A 19,061-nucleotide genomic window follows, 5' to 3' on the forward strand; every position below is an offset into this window, starting at 1 on the left:
TAAGTCCACAAGTAAGACTGAAAAGGACAGAGCAGGCATATGTGGCAGAGAGCTGGTGACTGGGGTGTGGGAACAAAAGGGAATCATTTCTGCATATAGTACCTCACCCAAAATCCCCTGGAAGAGAAGCCCAGAGATAGGATCATCTGAGATGGGATGAAGAGAGTCTATATCATTATCCCTTATAATTCCTCTCAATGAGGAGGTGGTGGAGTTGTTGGGTCATCACAGAGTCTTCCATGGTGTAGACGATCCCCCAGTCGCTATCCTTGGGGCTGCCTCTCCCCAGCTTCACTCATGCAATTCTGGAGGAAATTGACAATCATGTGTGCTGCTGGGTCAGGGCCAATGACCATGTAAAGCCAATTATAGGACCCATGGCCCTGCCAGGATGGCTGATCTATGGCTGTACATCTGAACTGCGGTGCGTAATTCAGAGAACACTCTTGAACTCTAATGGCTCCAAACTTCTTTCCTTACTAGGAGATGCCTTCAGGATATAAAACCCTAGGGCAGGTAGCTTGGACTCCCTCACTAGGTATAGAAGCCTTAAGGAAGAAAGTTGTCAAGCTAAGACCATCAAAGAAGAGGAAAGGGAAAGAGCGAGGGTGAGAAATAGAGAACTGATAACTTCTGATTTCTTGGGTCCAGTCACTGAGATCTTTGTATTTGCTCTAATTCTTGTGTCCTGGATTCCCAGAATCATTTCAATGAGTCTCCCCTTTCCTTGAAGCCAGTTGGAGTTGGGCTCCTCTCAAATGTGATTCAGACTTTGCTCTAGATCCTTCCCGATCATTGTACAACTCCCAGACTCAAACAGAGACACCCATTTGTTTCAGCACCATTACGAGTGAAACCCTTTATTCTTTCATGAGAATAGGGTTTGCAGCCCACCAAACACAGTTCACCAGCATCCTGGGCAAGACTGCCTTAAGTGTGAGTGAGTGTTTGCTTGGAGCGGCCTTACTGATTCTTGAGCCACACCAAGCATTTACACTGCTTGTGCCAGGCCAATCCTGTCATTTCCTCGATCATAAACTGAGAAGTACTGCCTCAGGAAGACGTCACCCAACATCCAGGTCTCTCTAGATGTCCTCACTGTGTTCTCTTTAAAGGTGGTATAGCAGTGGCCTCTAGAATCCTGGGGGAGTCAGAGACACACACCAGTCAGCCTGAGCTCTTACTTGCAATTCCTGCCAATATTCAGACTCAGCACAATTCTTGGTTTTATTTCCCTCTTTTGGTAAGTATCAAGGGGTTTTATGAGCAGCAGGGGATGTGAGAGTTCATCCAAAACCAAAACGTGACAAGACATGTGGTTGCCATGAGGAACGGTGTTGGGTAGGGGAAGACTGGGAGTTGGGGATATGGCAAAATGATAAATAAAAAAAAAAAGTCCTACTGTAGGGTGTAAGGAACTATATTCAATATTTAGTGATAAACCACATGAAAAAGAATATACATTCTTAAATGAATGTATATTTTTTATGTGTGTAACTGAGCCACATTGCTGTGCAGAAGAACTTAAAGCAACACTGAAGATTAGCAATACTTCAATAACATTTTTAGAATAGAACAAGACTATCCATAGTACTCCTCACTCCCTGTTTCTTTGCTTCTGACTCCTGCTCCTTGTTTTCTCTGCAGAGAATGCCGGTTCTCCTCCTGCGTTCCCACACTCTGTACTTTATTAAAAAAACTTTATTTTGTATTGGAGTATAGCTGATCAAAAATATTCTGAGTTTCAGGTGGACAGTAAAGGGACTTAACCGTATGTATCCGTGTATCCTGGTCCCAAAGATTCCCCTCCCATCCAGGCTGTCATATAACTGAGTGGAGTTCCCTGGGCTACACAGCAACTCGTTGTTGGTTATCCATCTTAAATAGAGCAGTGCCCACAGCACGTTCTTGAAGAGTGAATGTTCAGGAACTCTGGGAAACTTCCTTCGGCCTGCACTCACCCTCTTTGGCCACTCCAGGCTTGGTTGGGTAACGTACTCTGGTTCCCCATCCCCACTGGTCAGTCTGCAGCCCTCATCACCCCGAGTAAGTCCCCAGTGCCCCAATGCAGAGCACCTTGGGATTCCATTTGCATGGAATCCAGTGCAGTTTTGCCTAGAACCAAGCAACCCTCCACGTGGCTCCATGAGTTTACAGTTTTAGAATTCCTGAAATTCCCTCCCTTTCTCAAAGCCTTCTTTGAGCTCATCAGCCAGCTCTGAACTCCCCTAGGGAGCTGACATGAAGCCTCCACCCTGTGCCAGGGCTGAGCAGTCACTGTGCACTCTTTATTCACATTAGCATCCAGCCTCCCCACAGAGGGGTCCGGTAGCCTGACTCACAAAAGGGGCACCCGGCCAGAGCAAGGGGAAGATGCATCCGAGAACTAGGCTGACCATGTAATTTATCATCCAATCCATAAAAACTGTGAGAAGGGAAGGGAGACTATTAATCTCTATGCTGGGAGAGCACGCTGGAATGTCCCCAGTCATCCTCCTGAGAAGGTAACAGGCAGGAAGGCCAGGGGTCTCCAAAAGGAGGAAATAGCCTGCAAGTGTCAGACATTTTTATCTCTCTTAAGCGGCAGGAGGAAACAAACTAGGGATATTTTTTCCTTCTCTATACAAATTTAAAAGGAGGTTTCTCTTCAAATACTGTGTTGCCATAATGACGCATGGTTTCACCTGAAGTTAAATATTCTCAAACCTAGAGATAACAAATGCATTTCTCTTATGGAAATGTTTATCTTAATCTATGCTAATGTACTATGCATTTACCCCAAACTCTATCTTCAAGTCGGTTCTGCCTCTTGGCTCAGAACCTACTTGACAAACCAGTGTGGTATATTCAGATATTGTTCCCTTAATCTATGTAAACAAAACTATTTGTATGGTGATCTGCCCTTCTTCAAGATTCAAGTTAACCATTTTATGGCCCAGGTTGAACCATTTGGTGCCAAGATTATCCCAAAATGCATCTTATGGGTGAGGGGCCTGGTGCCATTCTGAGTTTTAAGACATTCCTTTCTTTCATTAACAGACTGCTAGTGACTATATAATATCCAGCTGAAGACTAGCATGGGGGTACTCTTTCTCCCGCCTTCTGATACCTATGTCAGAAGCTTTCTCTATCTCCTTTATACTTTAATAAAACTTTATTACACAAAAGCTCTGAGCAATCAAGCCTCGTCTCTGGCCCCGGATTGAATTCTTCTCCTCCGGGGGCCAAGAATCCCAGTGTCTTTGCGTGATTCAACAACAACCTTTCACTCGTTTTCACATGGCCTATTTCAGCGACCGCTAAAACTGACTTTTGTGTTCATGCATCTGAGGTTTCAGATTGAACTGAAGCTCTTTGAGGACTGAGGACCATAGTGTTCCTCTCTCCTTGTGAGTCCCACCATGCCAGCATGGTGTGGCGTCTCCACATTTATTTCAGGATGATCAGTGTCCCAGACGGCACTTTACTCTCAAGAGGTTGGTTTTGTGGCAGGCTCTGGCCCAGCAACAGGGCTCAGCAGCATCTGCAATAGTGCGAGATGGCCTACAGAGGGTGCCCTTCTCCCAGCAGCAGCCCAAGGGTTCCTGAAAGTTCCTATTTGAGAACCACCCCTCAGGGTTCTCCCCTCACCTTGAGGATGTAGGCTCGAGCTAGCACTGGGTATTTGATGCCGTTGATAGTGAAGATAGTAGAGGGCAGGGTATTGACCGCAAAACATGAAATGTAGTGCTACTAGAGAGAGGGAGAGAGGTTGGCCCTGGAGATCCTTCTTGTGTGTGGAGACTGGGAGTGACCCTGGGGCATAACCCTTCACCTCGGAAACCTGTGGTGTGGCGCCGATGAGCTTCTGGATGTTATTGACCAGTCTTCTTGGGCCAAGGATCAGTGATGTCCTAGTGTCTACAAGAGGCTTGCAGCCACCAGAACAAGCAATAACCTTTCTTTTCATGGAGATGCTGAGAGAAGTGTGACAAAGTGGGCATCAAGGCCACTCTGAGTCTCCCCAGAGCTGCCCCCTTCTCGACTGTCTCCTAAACAGCCCTCCATCTTTTGCGCTGACTCTTTTCCTTTGCTCTTGACATGGCACCTTCCTTGACATACTTGAATACAGTACTTGAATACACCAGGATCTTTTATATCTTGAGACAAGCTGGTCTTCCTTCCTAGAAGAGTCCCCTCCCCTTTGACTAGCAAATTTCTTCTCATCTTCCAGATTCCAGCTTAATTGTCATTGATTCAGGGAGTCTTTCCCTTGGTGTTTATCAGTCTCTTGTCTTGGTGTTTATCAGTCTCTTGTCTTGGTCACTTTCTGTAGACCCTTTCTCTTGTCTGCTGCTGCTGCAGCTTCTAAGTTGCTTCAGTCATGTCTGACTCTGTGTAACCCCATAGGCGGCAGCACACCAGTCTCCCCCGTCCCTGGGATTCTCCAGGCAAGAACACTGGAGTGGGTTGTCATTTCCTTCTCCAGTGCATGAAAATAAAAAGTGAAACTGAAGTCACTCAGTTGTGTCCAACTCTTCATGACCCCATGGACTGCAGCCTACCAGGCTCCTCCATCCATGGGATTTTCCCAGGCAAGAGTACTGGAGTGGAGTGCCATTGCCTTCTCCATTTCTCATGTTTAGCATGTACCAAAGTCACAACTTACTATGTCGCCCTCACATCTAAGAAGGCAGATGCACAAGAATGACACACACACATAGTGAATTGTGGCACAATTCACTATGTGGGCATGTCATTTCTTGTGCATCTGCCTTCTTAGATGTGAGGGCGAGTTTTATTCTCATTACCTCGCTAAAGTACCTGGCACACAGTGGATGCCCAATGCTTGTCTGTTTAGTGAGTGAATGAAGACTGTGAAAATAATGAATGAGAAACATTCACAGAGCTGTATCTGGTTGGGAACAAATAATTGGTCAGCCACAGAGTGAAGATGGAGATTCTCAGGGGCAGCAGATTCTCAAAATGGTGGGAGAGAGGGGCTCCTCTGGGAGAGGGTGTCTCCAAGCACTGCTCCTACAACCAGCTCAGACCCTGAGACCCTGGCCAGGAAATATATAAGTAGCCCACAGAAACTCCAAAGGACAGATCAGCTTTTGTATGAGGGTATCACACAGAATCCTATCAATTACACCTCTTGTCCTCAGGTCACTCCTGGTTCCCACCTTCCTGATTCTCTGTTATAGCCCCTGCCCCACTGTGTGCCCAGGTACATGGGGTGTCTTTTTTATTGGTTGCTTTCAAGTCTTAAGACTGCAGCCAACCTCTCTCCACTGCTGGGTAGCTGCTCCCTAAGGAGACCAGTTTTCCCCATTTGCTCAGGACTTTCCCTGTTTTTAAACTGACATTTATCTTTATTGAGAACTTCCTTGGTCTCAGGTAGCCCTGGACAGTTGGTCATCTTATAACTCTGTTCAGGCTGGTGTAATTCCCCCTGATCCTCTGTTCACCACACTGTAGAGTCCTCTAACCATGCTCCACTCCTCACAGGGCAGTGGGTGCAGCCCTCTCTCAGCTGCAGAGTCCTCTCTGGACCCTTTTAGGAGCCTGGTCAGAGCCCTGGTCAGAAGGCCTGGGGATTATGAACCCATGGGTTGTTTGCGTATCTATGTGTTATGCGTTTGTTTGTATATGTGTTAGTATGTGTCTCTAATTGTGCGTTTGTGTCTCTGACTAGCTATGCATGTTTATATGTGTCTCTGTTAATATGTGTCTGATTGTGTATTTCCATGTGTCTGTGTGTCTGTATGTGTCGTTGTGGGTGGTGTATACGTCTATGTCACTATGTGTCTGAGAATCTATTTGTGTGTGTCTTCCTGTGTCTGTTTTCAGATATGGAGCATCACTTGGGCTGACCTTCAGAGGGAGAGGCTTACTGGTCCATGTGTGCACGCCAGTCTCCCACTTGGATCAATGGTACCCAGTTGAGCATTTCCTGGTAGTAGGCTTTGTCCACCCTACCAAACATCACCACACTGCCCTCCCCCTGCATCTGCAGAGAGAAAAGAGGGGGAGATCTTTGGAGGACAGTAACAACAACACTGTTTGAGAGCTTCTGTCTGTGCTTGTCTACCCATCAAGGCCGTAATAAGGTCTCCATTTACAGATGCAGAAATCGAGGCTAGGAGCGATTGAGAACCAGACTGAGGTCAGTTACTGGCTAATGAGTGGCACAGAGGAGGTTACAAGCTGAGTCACATGGCTGGGCTCCACCTACTATGTCTTCTGAAGAGGCCCAGGACCTCCTGCTACCTATGTGCTCAGAAACCCTCAGATGACAGGGAGCCAAAGAGTTTTTGCTTTCCCCTTGTCCAGCTTGTCATTTTTCAGGAAAATAAAAGCCTGGGAGTGCTAAGGATGTGGGTTCAGGTCACCCAGAGTTGGCTCCGCTGGCCTGTGACCTCTACTGTCCAAAGGGCCCCACATTCAGAAGGGACCCCACCTCTTCTCTCCCTGTCTTAAAATAACTAATATTTCTTGAACAAGTGGTCCCACATGTTTGTTCTGTGTCCCACACTTTCATTTTTCACTGGCTCCTGCAAATTGGGTAGCTGGTCCTGAGCTCCCAGTGGAATGCTAATGAGGAAGGAAAGACATCCACCATCCTTCTCCTTCCTTCCTTATCAAATTCATAAGCAAATTGTATTGCTTTTTCCACCAACTCTGTTCCTGTTGCCTTCCATTATTCTTCCTCCTAACTCACCCCCCTAGAACAAGTTACTGGTCTTGAGCCCAGGAGCAGGAATGTGTTCCAATAAAACATTATTTATAAAAACCAGCGGTGATGACAGGTAGGGCCCTGGGGCCATAGTAATCCTGGATTAGATTGTCTCTTAGAATACTTCTTTATCAAGTGTTCTATAATTTTCATGCAACTAGAAGCATCTTACAGCTAATTTGGAGAAGGGGATAGTCCATCTCAGACTTACTTGCTCAAGTAGAAGGCAAAAACAGGTTCAGAAATGGCACCTTGATTCTTCAGTTTGTCAAATATGGGGATGGCTCCAATGAAGGATATGTTGGGGTAGTTCAAGCCCAAGACACCTGCAAAAGGTATACCCTGAAAGCCATTTTCCGCCATGCTTAGACTGAATGGCTGTTCAGTACTTACAAGGTCCCCCATCTGTGGGAGAGAAGAGTGTTCCCACTTACAGATACGTGAAGTAGGGCTAAGACTGGGCTGGGGTGCATTGCCGTTAGATCCTCAAAGAAGAATTGAGGCTGGGCTCTGCCTTTGGTGGACCTCAGACGGCTAGACCAAGCTGGGAGGGGAATTTGGATTCCATTTGTGAGAGGCTGTGAATTTTAAAACATCTGACTTTCTGAAAAACACCACCTGAGTGAGTCAAATTGGCCTTGTGGCTTCTGTCCAGGTGGGGCAACCAAGAGTCAGGCCAGGACCCATTGGTGCCACCTTGTGGACAAAATGATTGAGAGCAATATAGCCTTCTCTTTGGCATGACCCAATGACAGGAATGGACTGCATTCTCTGTAAGGTACTGTGCATACTGCACCTGTCCAGGAAGACAGAAGCTGAAAACACAATCTTGCTTGCAAGGTTCTATGAAATTACTTCCTGGCAAATCACTTTTGGGCATATGTGTGTATTTCTGTGAGTGTGTATGAAAGAGAAAGAGAGGGGAACTACTCAAGTACTTTGGGGAGGCAAGCCATAGGTTTTATTAGACTCTCAAAGGTCCCCTAGAGTGAGAAGTCATTTATCAGGCCCCCTGACATCTCTGGCTTCCAGTTTCCCACTCTGAATACTTGAAGCCCTTGACTGCTCCCAGGGTCCCCAGAACAGTTTTATCCTGTCCCAAACACCCCACAGCAACTGCAGTTCTGAAAAGTCAGCCCAGCTACACCACTTACCACATGTGTGACTTCAGCAAGGGCCTTTCTGTCTGTACCTCAGTTTCCTCGTAAGTCTCCTGAGCTAATCAGACCACCTGCTTGTGGGGTTGTTGCAGGATTAAACCAGTTATTACCTGAAAGTGCCTGGAACAGTCTGTAAATATATGTGGGTTCTTTTATCCCCTCTTCTCCCTACCAGTAAAGTGAACCTCGAACTGTTCATGGGCAGAGGAGCTGCAAGTCCATACCTCAAGTCACTCTCTGGGTTAGCTAATCTGTTTGCTCATGTGTCACCACGGGCACTGCCTCCCCAGAGACATGATCCTGTGGGTAAGATGGCCAACGTCTATGGGATGTAGGGTAGGAAGGGTCCTGCCAGATGGTCCTGAATCTGTTTTGCAAGCAGTGGTCACTACATAGCCAGTCCTGACTCAGCTTCTGTTTACACGTTACCTGAACAGTGTCCTAAGCAAGAAATCCCTTCGTGTTCCCAGATCCATAGGCGATGCTGAAGGTCTTTTGGGTAGGCCAGAAGGTGGAAGACTTGTAATGTCTAAACCTAACTTGTGTAGCTGCAGACACAAGAGATGAGTGTCATCAGGTGCCAAGGTTTGAAGCAGGGCAGCAGCCAAGTGAATGATGGTCTGGGTAGGGGGTGTCTGTACTCACAACTGGCTGGACTGAGGCAAAAGTGGGAGGGCACCCACAAATCAGATGAGCCTGTGTCAAAGACAACCTGGAATTCCTGAGGGGGTGTTCCAATGGTGATGTCACCCACATAGAGCATCTACAGGGAGAAGGAGGGAGTGGGTTAGTGCAGAACTGGCTACCCTCTATTCCCACACTGATGCCTCCCTCTGGGTATCACATATCTCTTGAGATCACTTTCTAACCACTGTGCAGCTCACAGACTTTGGTCACAGAGGTGTCTGCTGTGTCTGCTGATATATTTTTCCTGTGCTACATTGTATGCAGAATATTGATTCTAAGACCAGGCGTTGAAGTGGTACCTCCTGCATGGCAAGCCCAGAGGCATAATCACTGGGCCTCGAGGACCACTGGACACCCGGGGAAGTCCTGGTGCCTTCATTTGAGAAGCTCTGTAGTCTCTTCAAATCCAGCCTTAGCACCCCCTTCTGTAGGAGGTCCTTCTTGATCAACCCCAGCCACTCCCTCTATACTCAGAGCACATCCAATCAACACCACACAGGTGACTTTCATTTGACATGTTTTTATTCTTTGCCTATCTCTCAGGCTGGCATGGGCATTCTTGAAGACAAAATAAGCCCTTTTCTAATCTAATAACAGTAAGCACTGTGTTAGATTCTTATGGCCTTATATGGAATACAGGTTCAGTAACTTTACTGCTGTGGTTCTTGCATCTGTGGAAACTGAATTCTTCTGCCTGGGGATTCACAATTGCTTTGCAGTTGGTTCTACCTTTTAATCAGTGATGGTTCACTCTTCATCTGTAACTGAGTGACTCCCTTAGTTCAGAAAGATCTGCTGCTTCTGCTGCTAAGTCTCTTCAGTCATGTCCGATTCTGTGCAACCCCATAACAGGAGCCCACCAGGCTCCTGAGTCCCTGGGATTCTCCAGGCAAGAACACTGGAGTTGCTTGCCATTTCCTTCTCCAATTCAGGAAAGTGAAAGGTGAAAGTGAAGTCGCTCAGTTGTGTCCGACTCTTAGTGACCCCATGGACTGCAGCCTACCAGGCCTCTCTGTTCTTGGGTTTTTCCAGGCAACAGGACTGAAGTGGGTCCCCATTGCCTTCTCCTCAGAAGGAACAATCTCCATCAAACTAATGATGCTTCTACGACACAGAAATGGACGTTTACCTGCCACCTGGTAATTTCTGGGCCCAGTCACCAAGACAAAGACTTAAGGATGATAGTGCCTTCTCCTGGGTGGGGCCTCTGTTGCCCAGGGATTCTGCCTCCTGCAGGAGCCCCAGCCCCAGCATCCCACCTGGCATCTCCAGATGAGCCCCAGTGCTAAACTAGAGCACCAGGAGGCGCTGTGGTGCAGCATCCCCTCAAAACACTCACATCCATGATGTTCCTCAGGGGATGAATAGTTATATTTAAGCCACGAAAACAAATCTGAGACAGTCTGTAAGCATGTTCCTTCAATAAATTGTTCAGCATGTTTTTTCCACTGAGGGTTTTTCTCATGGTCTTCACTGTTGTTAGAGGTATTCTTTCATCAAGTATTTGACAAAGAAGAGGCTACAATTAGCTGTCAGTGTTAAGGTATAACTGTCGTTGCAATGGCACTGTGTATTTTCTCATCATTTTTATGAGTCACCTTATTATATGAATTTTATGCATATGTCATGGTAAAGACATAGGTTTGAATAAAGATTCTGTTCTGTAATGTTAGGTAAGCCATATGACCACGTGGGTTCCAGTCTCCCCTTCGGTAAAATGGTGGAATGTAATGATTCAAACCCTCCAAATAGAATATCTTGGGGATAAGTGAAGTGATGGATATAAGGTGCTTGATAAATATGAAGTCTCAACAATGACAGCCATTAGCACTGCTGTTGCCATCCCACTGTATCCTTCTCATAGAAGCTCAGGGAAGGAGGTAGAAGGGGGACTCCTATCCTCTTTTACAAGGGAGGAATTTGAAATGCAAGAGGTTTGTGAATTGGCTGTGGTCACACTGCTTGTCAGATATAAAACAGTGTATAAGTAGCTCTCCAAATCTTTTTCTAAGTTGAAAGAGAAGAGATAGCTGAAAAAAGAATCCAGGAGATAGGGAACAAGTTAAGGAAATGTAGAGGCCCAAGAAGGAAGGATGAGTCAAATGTAAAATTAAAAGAAAGGAACACAGAGAGAAATACACTCAGAGCCTTCCAAAAAGATGGAGAGATAAATGATAGTGATACAGAGATGCAGACATAGACATATACACACTGAAGTAGAGAGGGAACAAAGAGGGCATGCTAAATAACATGTAGAAAAGTGCTATTCCACAGGACCACACCTACATCTGCATTGACTGTGCACTGAACAATTGCAAGGAGTTCTAATTTCAATAGGTCATGACATGACTGGACCCAAAGAGTTGTGCAGCTATGCAAATCTACACCAAGACCCTTGGGTAATGTACTTATCAATAAGTAAGGGTTGAACCTTAAGATTGTCAGGGAAATATTTCATTCCCTTCTAAACCTGATGAATAGAATAATCAGATGTAAAGAAAAATCACAGAAGTGAATATAATGTGGCTTACAGTCTCCATACTTACATGACTCTGTAATCAGAGAAGGCCCCCAGCTCGAGGAGCACAAGCCACTTCATGCTCTTTCCTGGCTCCAAGTACTCAGGGAAGTTCAGGTTCTTAGCATGTAGTGGTGACCGGGAGCCCCTAATTATATATGCTCTGACATGCCCTAGTTTAGCCCTTTAGGTCACTAATAGGTCTGAAAAAAACACAAAGGTCTCAATAAAATCTTAACCTTCATCAGTGTCCTTGGCGAGTGGACTTTGAAGCTTCTCAGAATACAGAGAATTGAACTGTAATCTCTTCTTTGAAGCTTGATTGGAAAATCAAACTGATCTGCATGGATATCTAAGAAGATGGAGAACCTTGCATACTTCTAGAAAAAACTGCCAAGAACATCATGAAAATGGATACTAAGAGCCATGCTCAACATTCTTGGTTTCATGTCATCTTCCTAGCTACTTCATGAGATATGCATTGCTGTCTTCATTGGAAAGGAGTTTGCTAGGAGGATAAGTTGTCAAATGGCAAAGTGAAGACTTCAGGGACAGCCCAGGGACATACAACTGGCTTTAGGTAGTGGGTCTAATGGCAGACATCAGAGGCACCTATGATGCCAGTCTGCATCAAAGATTTAGGGCAGAGTAGTACTTTAATTGCATGGTTTCAGTATTGGAAGAAATGTCATATGCATCCACAAGGTATTTTATATCATCCAACAACTATACAAGGAAGAAGTGTGTTCTAGGTTCTGGGTTAAAGGCTTCAAAGTCAAAGTTGATCAAGGCAAAAGTAGTCTTTTCTTAAGAGAGCTTGCAGCCTTGTTCTCATAAACTCATGGCCCCAGGAGGCAAGAGAAATGATATTAGGACTAGGTTGCTATGTTGGACACTGGGCAGCCCAGGCCTTACCACTGGGAGAAGCCTTTCCTACACTTCAACCATTCTGGAAAGCAGGCCAATTGGACATGTTTTCAAGAGAAATCATTGCTGGAGTCCAGCTCCATCAGCCAGGGGTTCAACCTGAAGAGATGAATGGTGTCGGTGAGTAATGAGACAGCCTCTCAGTTTTCTTGGGCTGCCTATTTATTTCAAGTGTAAGATTTTCGTTTATACTTTTACAAAAGCATTAGGTCAGAAGTTTGACATTTTAAGTTCCCCCTCACCCAGATTTATTATGTCCATAAATCATTGTTGCTCTTCAGAGTTCCTGCTTCAGTGATTCTCTCAGAATCAGCCTTACCCTCTATTATCTACTTACTCTAATGTGTCCTATAGTTAACTTGTGATTACATTGTAACTCATGCTACATTCCTCAGTTTACTACTTATCTTCCTAAATCCTGTTTGCCTCTAACATCCTGAGCTTACTGTCTCTTAACAAGGCTTCTAGCTATAGTGTCTCTAAAAATTCCTAACTTCTATAAGCTATAGTAAAATATGCTGACTTTACAACATTCCTTAAATCTTTAACTTCTAACTATTTTAATTATTTCTAAGCCCTAAATTCAGTAAACTCCTTTGCCATAAACATTTTCCTCACAAATAGGCTTCAGATAGGAAGCCCTCGCATGGCCTCAAGCTACAGCCTATGTGCTCATCCTCGAACACTCTTTTGTAAAAGTCCTTGAACAAATGTCAGTGATTAACTTTATGAATTATTCTTTGAGCATAGCTGCATAAGGCTTTATGCCTTCTCATGCTCCTCTCAAGAACAATAAGCACCTTAATATTCCTTTTCAGTCAACTCAGCCGAGGAGAGGAAAAAACAAGTCAGAATTACAAGGCCTAACTCCTTCATCCTGGGTCCGTCCCTGTGGAATGAGGGGAGGGGGCTGGGGCTATGCCTCCATTTTGTCAGTAATGCCTAACGTGGCTTCTGACAAATTAGAAGTTTGGATATTTATGTACAATCTACTGATTTTAATGTTAGAAACTAATTTTTTTCCCCCAAAAAAGCAGTGGGAATGAAATCTCCACAGTGATGTGCTGGAATCAGCCTTTGGTCTCTGCAGGTTTTCATTTCTCTCCTAGAGTTGAGAGTACAGTGGGGACAGGGAGGAATTTAATTCATGTTGGTTGATTTACAAAGAGACTGAATGCATACTGAACATGTTTGTTTCCTTTCTATTTATAAAGAAATATCACCGGGGACATACAAACCAACAGATTTAACTGCTGAAGATAAATGGATATATTTCTGATATAATTGCCTCCTAGGGTCTATGCTGTGAAAAATTTTGTCTGCCAAACCAAACATACAAAAAAAAAAAAAAGAAATAATAATTGTGAAATGTCTTCCCAATCAAAGAAGACAAAACAACTGTGGCAGCCAAGTAAAGACAATTGGGTTTAATGACTCATCCAGGACTCCCAGGGCCTATTCCTTCCTGAGATCTATCAATGACTGTCCCTTGAATACAACAGGAGCCTCTCCTAGTCACCAGATGTGTGTAGATGGGACACTGTGTCTTAATACTCATTTTTGCGCATTGTTTACATTCATTTCTGGTGGTTAAATCCCAACAGGGGGAATATGACGTCACTGACAAATGAAACACATATATGCCCTTTGAACTATGGTGTTGGAGAAGACTCTTGAGGAGTCCCTTGGACTGCAAGGAGATCAAACCAATCCATCCTAAAAAAAAAAAAAAAAAATCAGTCCTGAATATTCACTGGAAAAACTGATGCTGAAGTTGAAGCTCCAATTATTTGCCCACCTGATGGGAAGAACTGACTCATTGGAAAAGACCCTGATATTAGGAAAGATTGAAGGGAGGAAGAGAAGGGGAAGACAGGATGAGATGTTTAGATGGCATCATCAAGTCGATGGACATGAGCTTGAGTAAGCTCAAGGAGTTGGTGATGGATAGGGAAGCCTGGCATGCTGCAGTCCATGGCATTGCAAAAAGACTGACACAACTAAAGGACTGAATTGAACTGAACAAATTGAGAACAAAGGCTGATAAATCTAATTGCATCAAGTTGATGACTAGCTGCCCATAACAACATATTACATAAGTGGCTTTAAAATTCAGAATTATGACTACGTTCAGAGTGGAATATCTTCTAAGGAAAAATAAAAATACTGCCCATCCAAAACAAAGCCAAAGAAAATCAAAAGAAAAACAGAAAAGAAATCTGAAACTATATTCAACAACTTATTGTTCCTCATACTGCTTCTGATATTGTGACAGAATCATACATACATTAACAGGTAAAAGCAAGACAATAATTAAAACTAATGTTCTGAAGTAAGCCTTTCAGTGGATAGAAAAAAAAGTTCACTCATAACATAAAGAACTTTAATTAAAACCCTGCTGTCTTAAATCTTGAACTGAAATCATAGGTTTGTACCAACTAATTATATTCCTTTTTATTTTATCTTTTTAAGGAAAATGTGTACTTTCTACTCTGACCAATGTAAAGCCTACAAGCATTGACAACTTGATAACAGTGACTATTCTGAGGTCTACCATGTAGCTTCTAAATACATTTCCCATCAGACGATGTGTGGATTCTTAAAGAGATGATGGTTGATTTCAGGACTGGGTAAAGAAATGCACAAAATAATCTTGGGAATCATGAAGGACCAGAAAGCTAAGGCACTTCGAAGCCCAATGGGGACTGGACAGAAAGTTTAGGAATCCAAATGAAAATGCCAAACATCTACCAGTTTGTTGGGCAGAATGATGTTTCTGCTTCTCAACACACTGTTTGTGTTTCTCATAGCTTTCCTGCCAAGAAGCAAATGTGTTCTGATTTCATGCTGCAGTCACCATCCACAGTGGTTTTAGAGGCTAAGATGAAGAAATCTGTCACTGCTTCCATCTTTTCTCCTTCTATTTGCCATGAAGGATGGGGCTGGATCCCATGATCTTAGTTATTTAATATTTAAATTTAAGCTGGCTGAATGTGTCCAAATGTTAAGAGGCAACATCTTATTTGTCGCTGTGATAGATTGCTAGGGCACCAACTCACAATTCTGAGCACTGAGAAAGGAAAATAATCATCAATATTTAAGCTATTTTTGTTTCTACTAACCATATGTTATGTAACTACAAACAGTTCCAGGAAAACAAGGTAGACTGTCTCTTCTGGGGGTGATGAGAGAGTGTAGGGGAGCAGGTATAATACAGATGAAGCCTCAGTCACTGGCCTGCAGCTCAGCTACTGCTGTGGAGGTCTGGTTCTAATAGATGAAGGACTGGTACTGGTCCTGACCCACTGTGCTGGTATTGTGGACTCCTGATCTAAACACAATGGTGGGACATTCTGTAAGACAAACCACCCTGCTTCCTCCCAGTTTTTGAACAAATGAATGGCATTAAAATTGTTAGAGTAACAGATATTTCATCTTAAAGGAGAACAACCAAGTGCAATATATGACTACATTCTTTCAATAAACTGTGAAAATACATATGCTTTTTGAGAATCAGGGAAATTTGCACATGGACTGGATATTAAATGTTAATTTTACTGGGAACAAAGAGCATTTTTTTTAAACATCCCAATATTTTACCCCAAATACTCATTATGTACATTTTGTGAATTGTTAATCTTGTCCCTAAAATACTTCAGGAAAAGTGAATAAGAAGTAAAAGAGAGAATGAAATGAATGTCTCTCTTTATTTAAAAACAGATCTGCATAGCTGCTATGGATTGAATTGTGTCCACCCTTGACTCCCAATGTGATGGTATTAGGAAGTAGGGCCTTTGGGAGGTACCCAGGTTGAGGGGTTTTGATGGTTGTCCCTCATGATGGGATTAGCCTCTCCCTATTTTTCTCTTATTCTCCCTCTTCCTCCTTCCCTTCAGCCACCACATATGAGAAGATAGCAAGAAGAGGAAGATGGATGCAAGTCAAGAATGTCTTCACTCGTAACTCACCTGGCCACAACCTTGATGTTGCATAGTCTCCAGTCTATGACAACCTGTGGGACTAAGAGGGTAGTTTTGTAGTTATTGATGTCAAATGATATAACATAGGATTTATGAGACTCTTTTTATTATATTTGTTATGTTTGAAATTGTTTTGTACTAAGAAGTTTATAGAAAGTCCATTTTGGAGTTTCTGTCTTAGAGATACACTAGGGGCCCAAGATAGCAGATTCAGGCAGGTCCCCACTGAATGAGTGGTTGGAGGACCACATGCTCCTTACTCCAACTCATCTCTTGTCATCTGAAAACCATCTCCCACACGTGACAACCTTAATGCTCCCCCACCCCGTCACCACACCATCTGCATCTCCATTATCCTACTAAGCTGAGTCATCTAGCTGGAGATGTTAGTGATTCAGGACAGGGTCTGGAAGCAGAAGGAATGTGGACATTTTTAGAAAGAATGAACTGGGCAGACTCGTTCTTGGTTTTCCCTTCTTTAGTGCCATCTGCATGTGAGGGATTGGGCCTGGGCAGAGAGGAAGCCACAAGTAGGACTGCATGGATATTTTCAAGAGAAGGGACGAGGAATTCAGAACCCAGGAACCAGGAGGTGGTCAGCTTGCACAGGACCCAGGAGAGAGGGAAGAAGCACTGGGAAATGAGTAGTGCCTGCCTGAGTCTTCCACTTAAACTTGGAGGTCACATCCATCCTGCTGGAATTCCTGCTAGAGATGTGGAGGGGAGAGAGCTGTACTCACTCCTACTGAGTCATAGGGAGAGGGACAGCCTCCCCCAGAGTCCTTTGATTCCACTCTAACGGTATCATCCCAAGCCATAGAGCAAATGGCAGGTGATCCAAAAGATGACCTACTTTAAATAGTATTTAAAATACTACAAAATTTGTCTAAGAGTCCTGGCATATCAAGTTTCCTGAGTTTTTTTTTTTTTTTTTAGCAGAGATGATTCATCAGCCTAATTTGGGTTTCTGCTGAGGAATCTATAAACGTCCCATGGGTAAATTCTGACTTTTAAGTACCTGATCTCATCCCACAGAAACCAAATGATGGTAGGCTCCAGTGGGCAAGGCCTCTAAGGTCCTCGGTGTTACAGCAGCTGTGTGCCAAGTGGTCTACCACTCCCAGTTCTGATTCCAGGACCCATGAACATCACCAGACAGTCACAGCCCCCTGCCCACCAGAGGCGGCCTCAGCATCCTCAGCAACACCCACCTCTGAGCCTCTTGTCCACTGACTGGCACTGAGCTTCAGTCTGGAACAAGTGTTCCGGAGCAAGTCCAGTCTCCATCATCCAAGAGGTGGGAAACTGAACCCTGGGTTGTATGACTCACTCTAAAGCTGCAGGTAAGTTAGTGAAGACTTGGGACCCAGGAACTCTGATTCTCAGACCAGGAGACTTCCAGGAAGGGAAAGATGAGAGAAAACTCCATTGCATCCACTGCTGGGCAGCTCTCAGATATCTGCAGGCACCAGAGTGGAAATTCCTTTCCTGTTGCCCCTCAAGTCTGATTCTGATTTTATCAGCAGACCTGCCTTCTTGTAGCAGCAGGAAAGCCATACTGCAGGCTGTTTCTTCTGAGTTCCAGGAACAGTGGGGGAGCCCCAGCTGGAGTGACCCCAGGAGGCAGTTGTGCAGGTGGTGACTGACTCACTCCCAACTCAGAATCCCCAGAGCTCCCACTCCTCATTCAGACAACACAGACCTTTGGGTGACTGGATAACATGAAACTGCATTCACAGTGAGAAGTATTCTCTTCTCAGCCTTCTGGCAACTTAGATAAGGGTCTTATGTTTCCTCACGGAACCCCTGGCTGAGGGAGGCTGAAGTCTGAGACTATCCTGGATGCAGGGGAATGTGTTCCCTCTTTGATGCTCCAAATAGTCCTTGGAGATTCAAAGGCCTTTAGAGAATTACAATCACCTATTTTTTTTTTAAGGGACTTTGTTTTATGAATCTGGTTGGAGAAAAAGGACAGAAACTCAGGACAAGGCTGAACATCTCTGGGTCCCAGCTGATTGTGAGTTGAGTTCCAGCCACCAGGCTTCAGAGTCAGGTGCTGATGTTATTTACAAGCCACTTTTGAGGAAGCAAAAGAGGAAAGAGTTTTCAGGCAAAGAGTAATGTGGTAGAGGCCGTGGGAATCACACAGGGGAAGATGAAACAGGAGTCGTTACTTGTTTCTTTGCTCTATCAGTTCCTTGGTGTTTCTACTCCTGAGAACAAGTACATAGAGATAGTCAGAGGCATTGGTGGTGCCCCTGGCACATGATGCTCCTGGTGATAACCAGTTTATGGGCATGTCCCTAAGTCCAGAGCATATTCAGCCTCATGATAGACCCAGGTTCTCCCTTCTTGGGAAGGCTGACATGCCTCATTGCTGCTAACTCACAGCTGAAGCATGGGATGAGGTCATGGTGGTTGACCTATAGGCCAAGTTCCAAGCATGGAATTAAGATTGGCAGTGGAAGAATAGCTATTCATTAAACTTAGTTACCTCGGTCCTTAGCAGGGGCTACTTCCCACATCTAGAATGTTTTTCTCCCAGCATTTTGCATGGCCAGGTCCTTCTCAACATTTAGCATCATCTGAAATGAGTCTCTCTCAGGCTTGCTTTCCCTGGCCACTGCACTCTCACAAGCACAGACCCTCATCCAAAAAGTGCCTAGACACTTCCCTCCATCAAAACAATAATTATAGTTACCAATGTGAAAAGGTGAGAATGGGATAAATTGAGAGTTTGAGATCAATATATGTATACTACTTTATTTAATAGATAATCAACAAAGATCTACTGTACAGCACAGGAATTCTGCTCAATAGTCTGTAATATCCTGTATGGCAAAAGAATCTAGGAAAGAATGGATACATATCTATGTATAAGGGAATTAATTTCTCATACAACTCAGGAACAAACAGAACTGAACATGCAACAACAGACTGGTTCCAAATAGGAAAAGGAGTACGTCAAGGCTGTATATTGTCACCCTGCTTATTTAACTTCTATGCAGAGTACATCATGAGAAATGCTGGGCTGGAAGAAGCACAAGCTGGAATCAAGATTGCCGGGAGAA

The 19,061-nt window shown here is 44.3% G+C and overlaps 1 pseudogene; it reads right to left on the minus strand.

Moving 5' to 3' along the window:
* Nucleotides 1-991: 991 nt before the first annotated feature.
* LOC109554689 (pregnancy-associated glycoprotein 1-like) lies at nucleotides 992-11,164 on the minus strand (annotated as a pseudogene).
* Nucleotides 11,165-19,061: the final 7,897 nt, after the last annotated feature.

This window comes from Bos indicus, chromosome 29 (assembly GCF_029378745.1).
Source record: "Bos indicus isolate NIAB-ARS_2022 breed Sahiwal x Tharparkar chromosome 29, NIAB-ARS_B.indTharparkar_mat_pri_1.0, whole genome shotgun sequence".
Lineage (NCBI taxonomy): Eukaryota > Metazoa > Chordata > Mammalia > Artiodactyla > Bovidae > Bos > Bos indicus.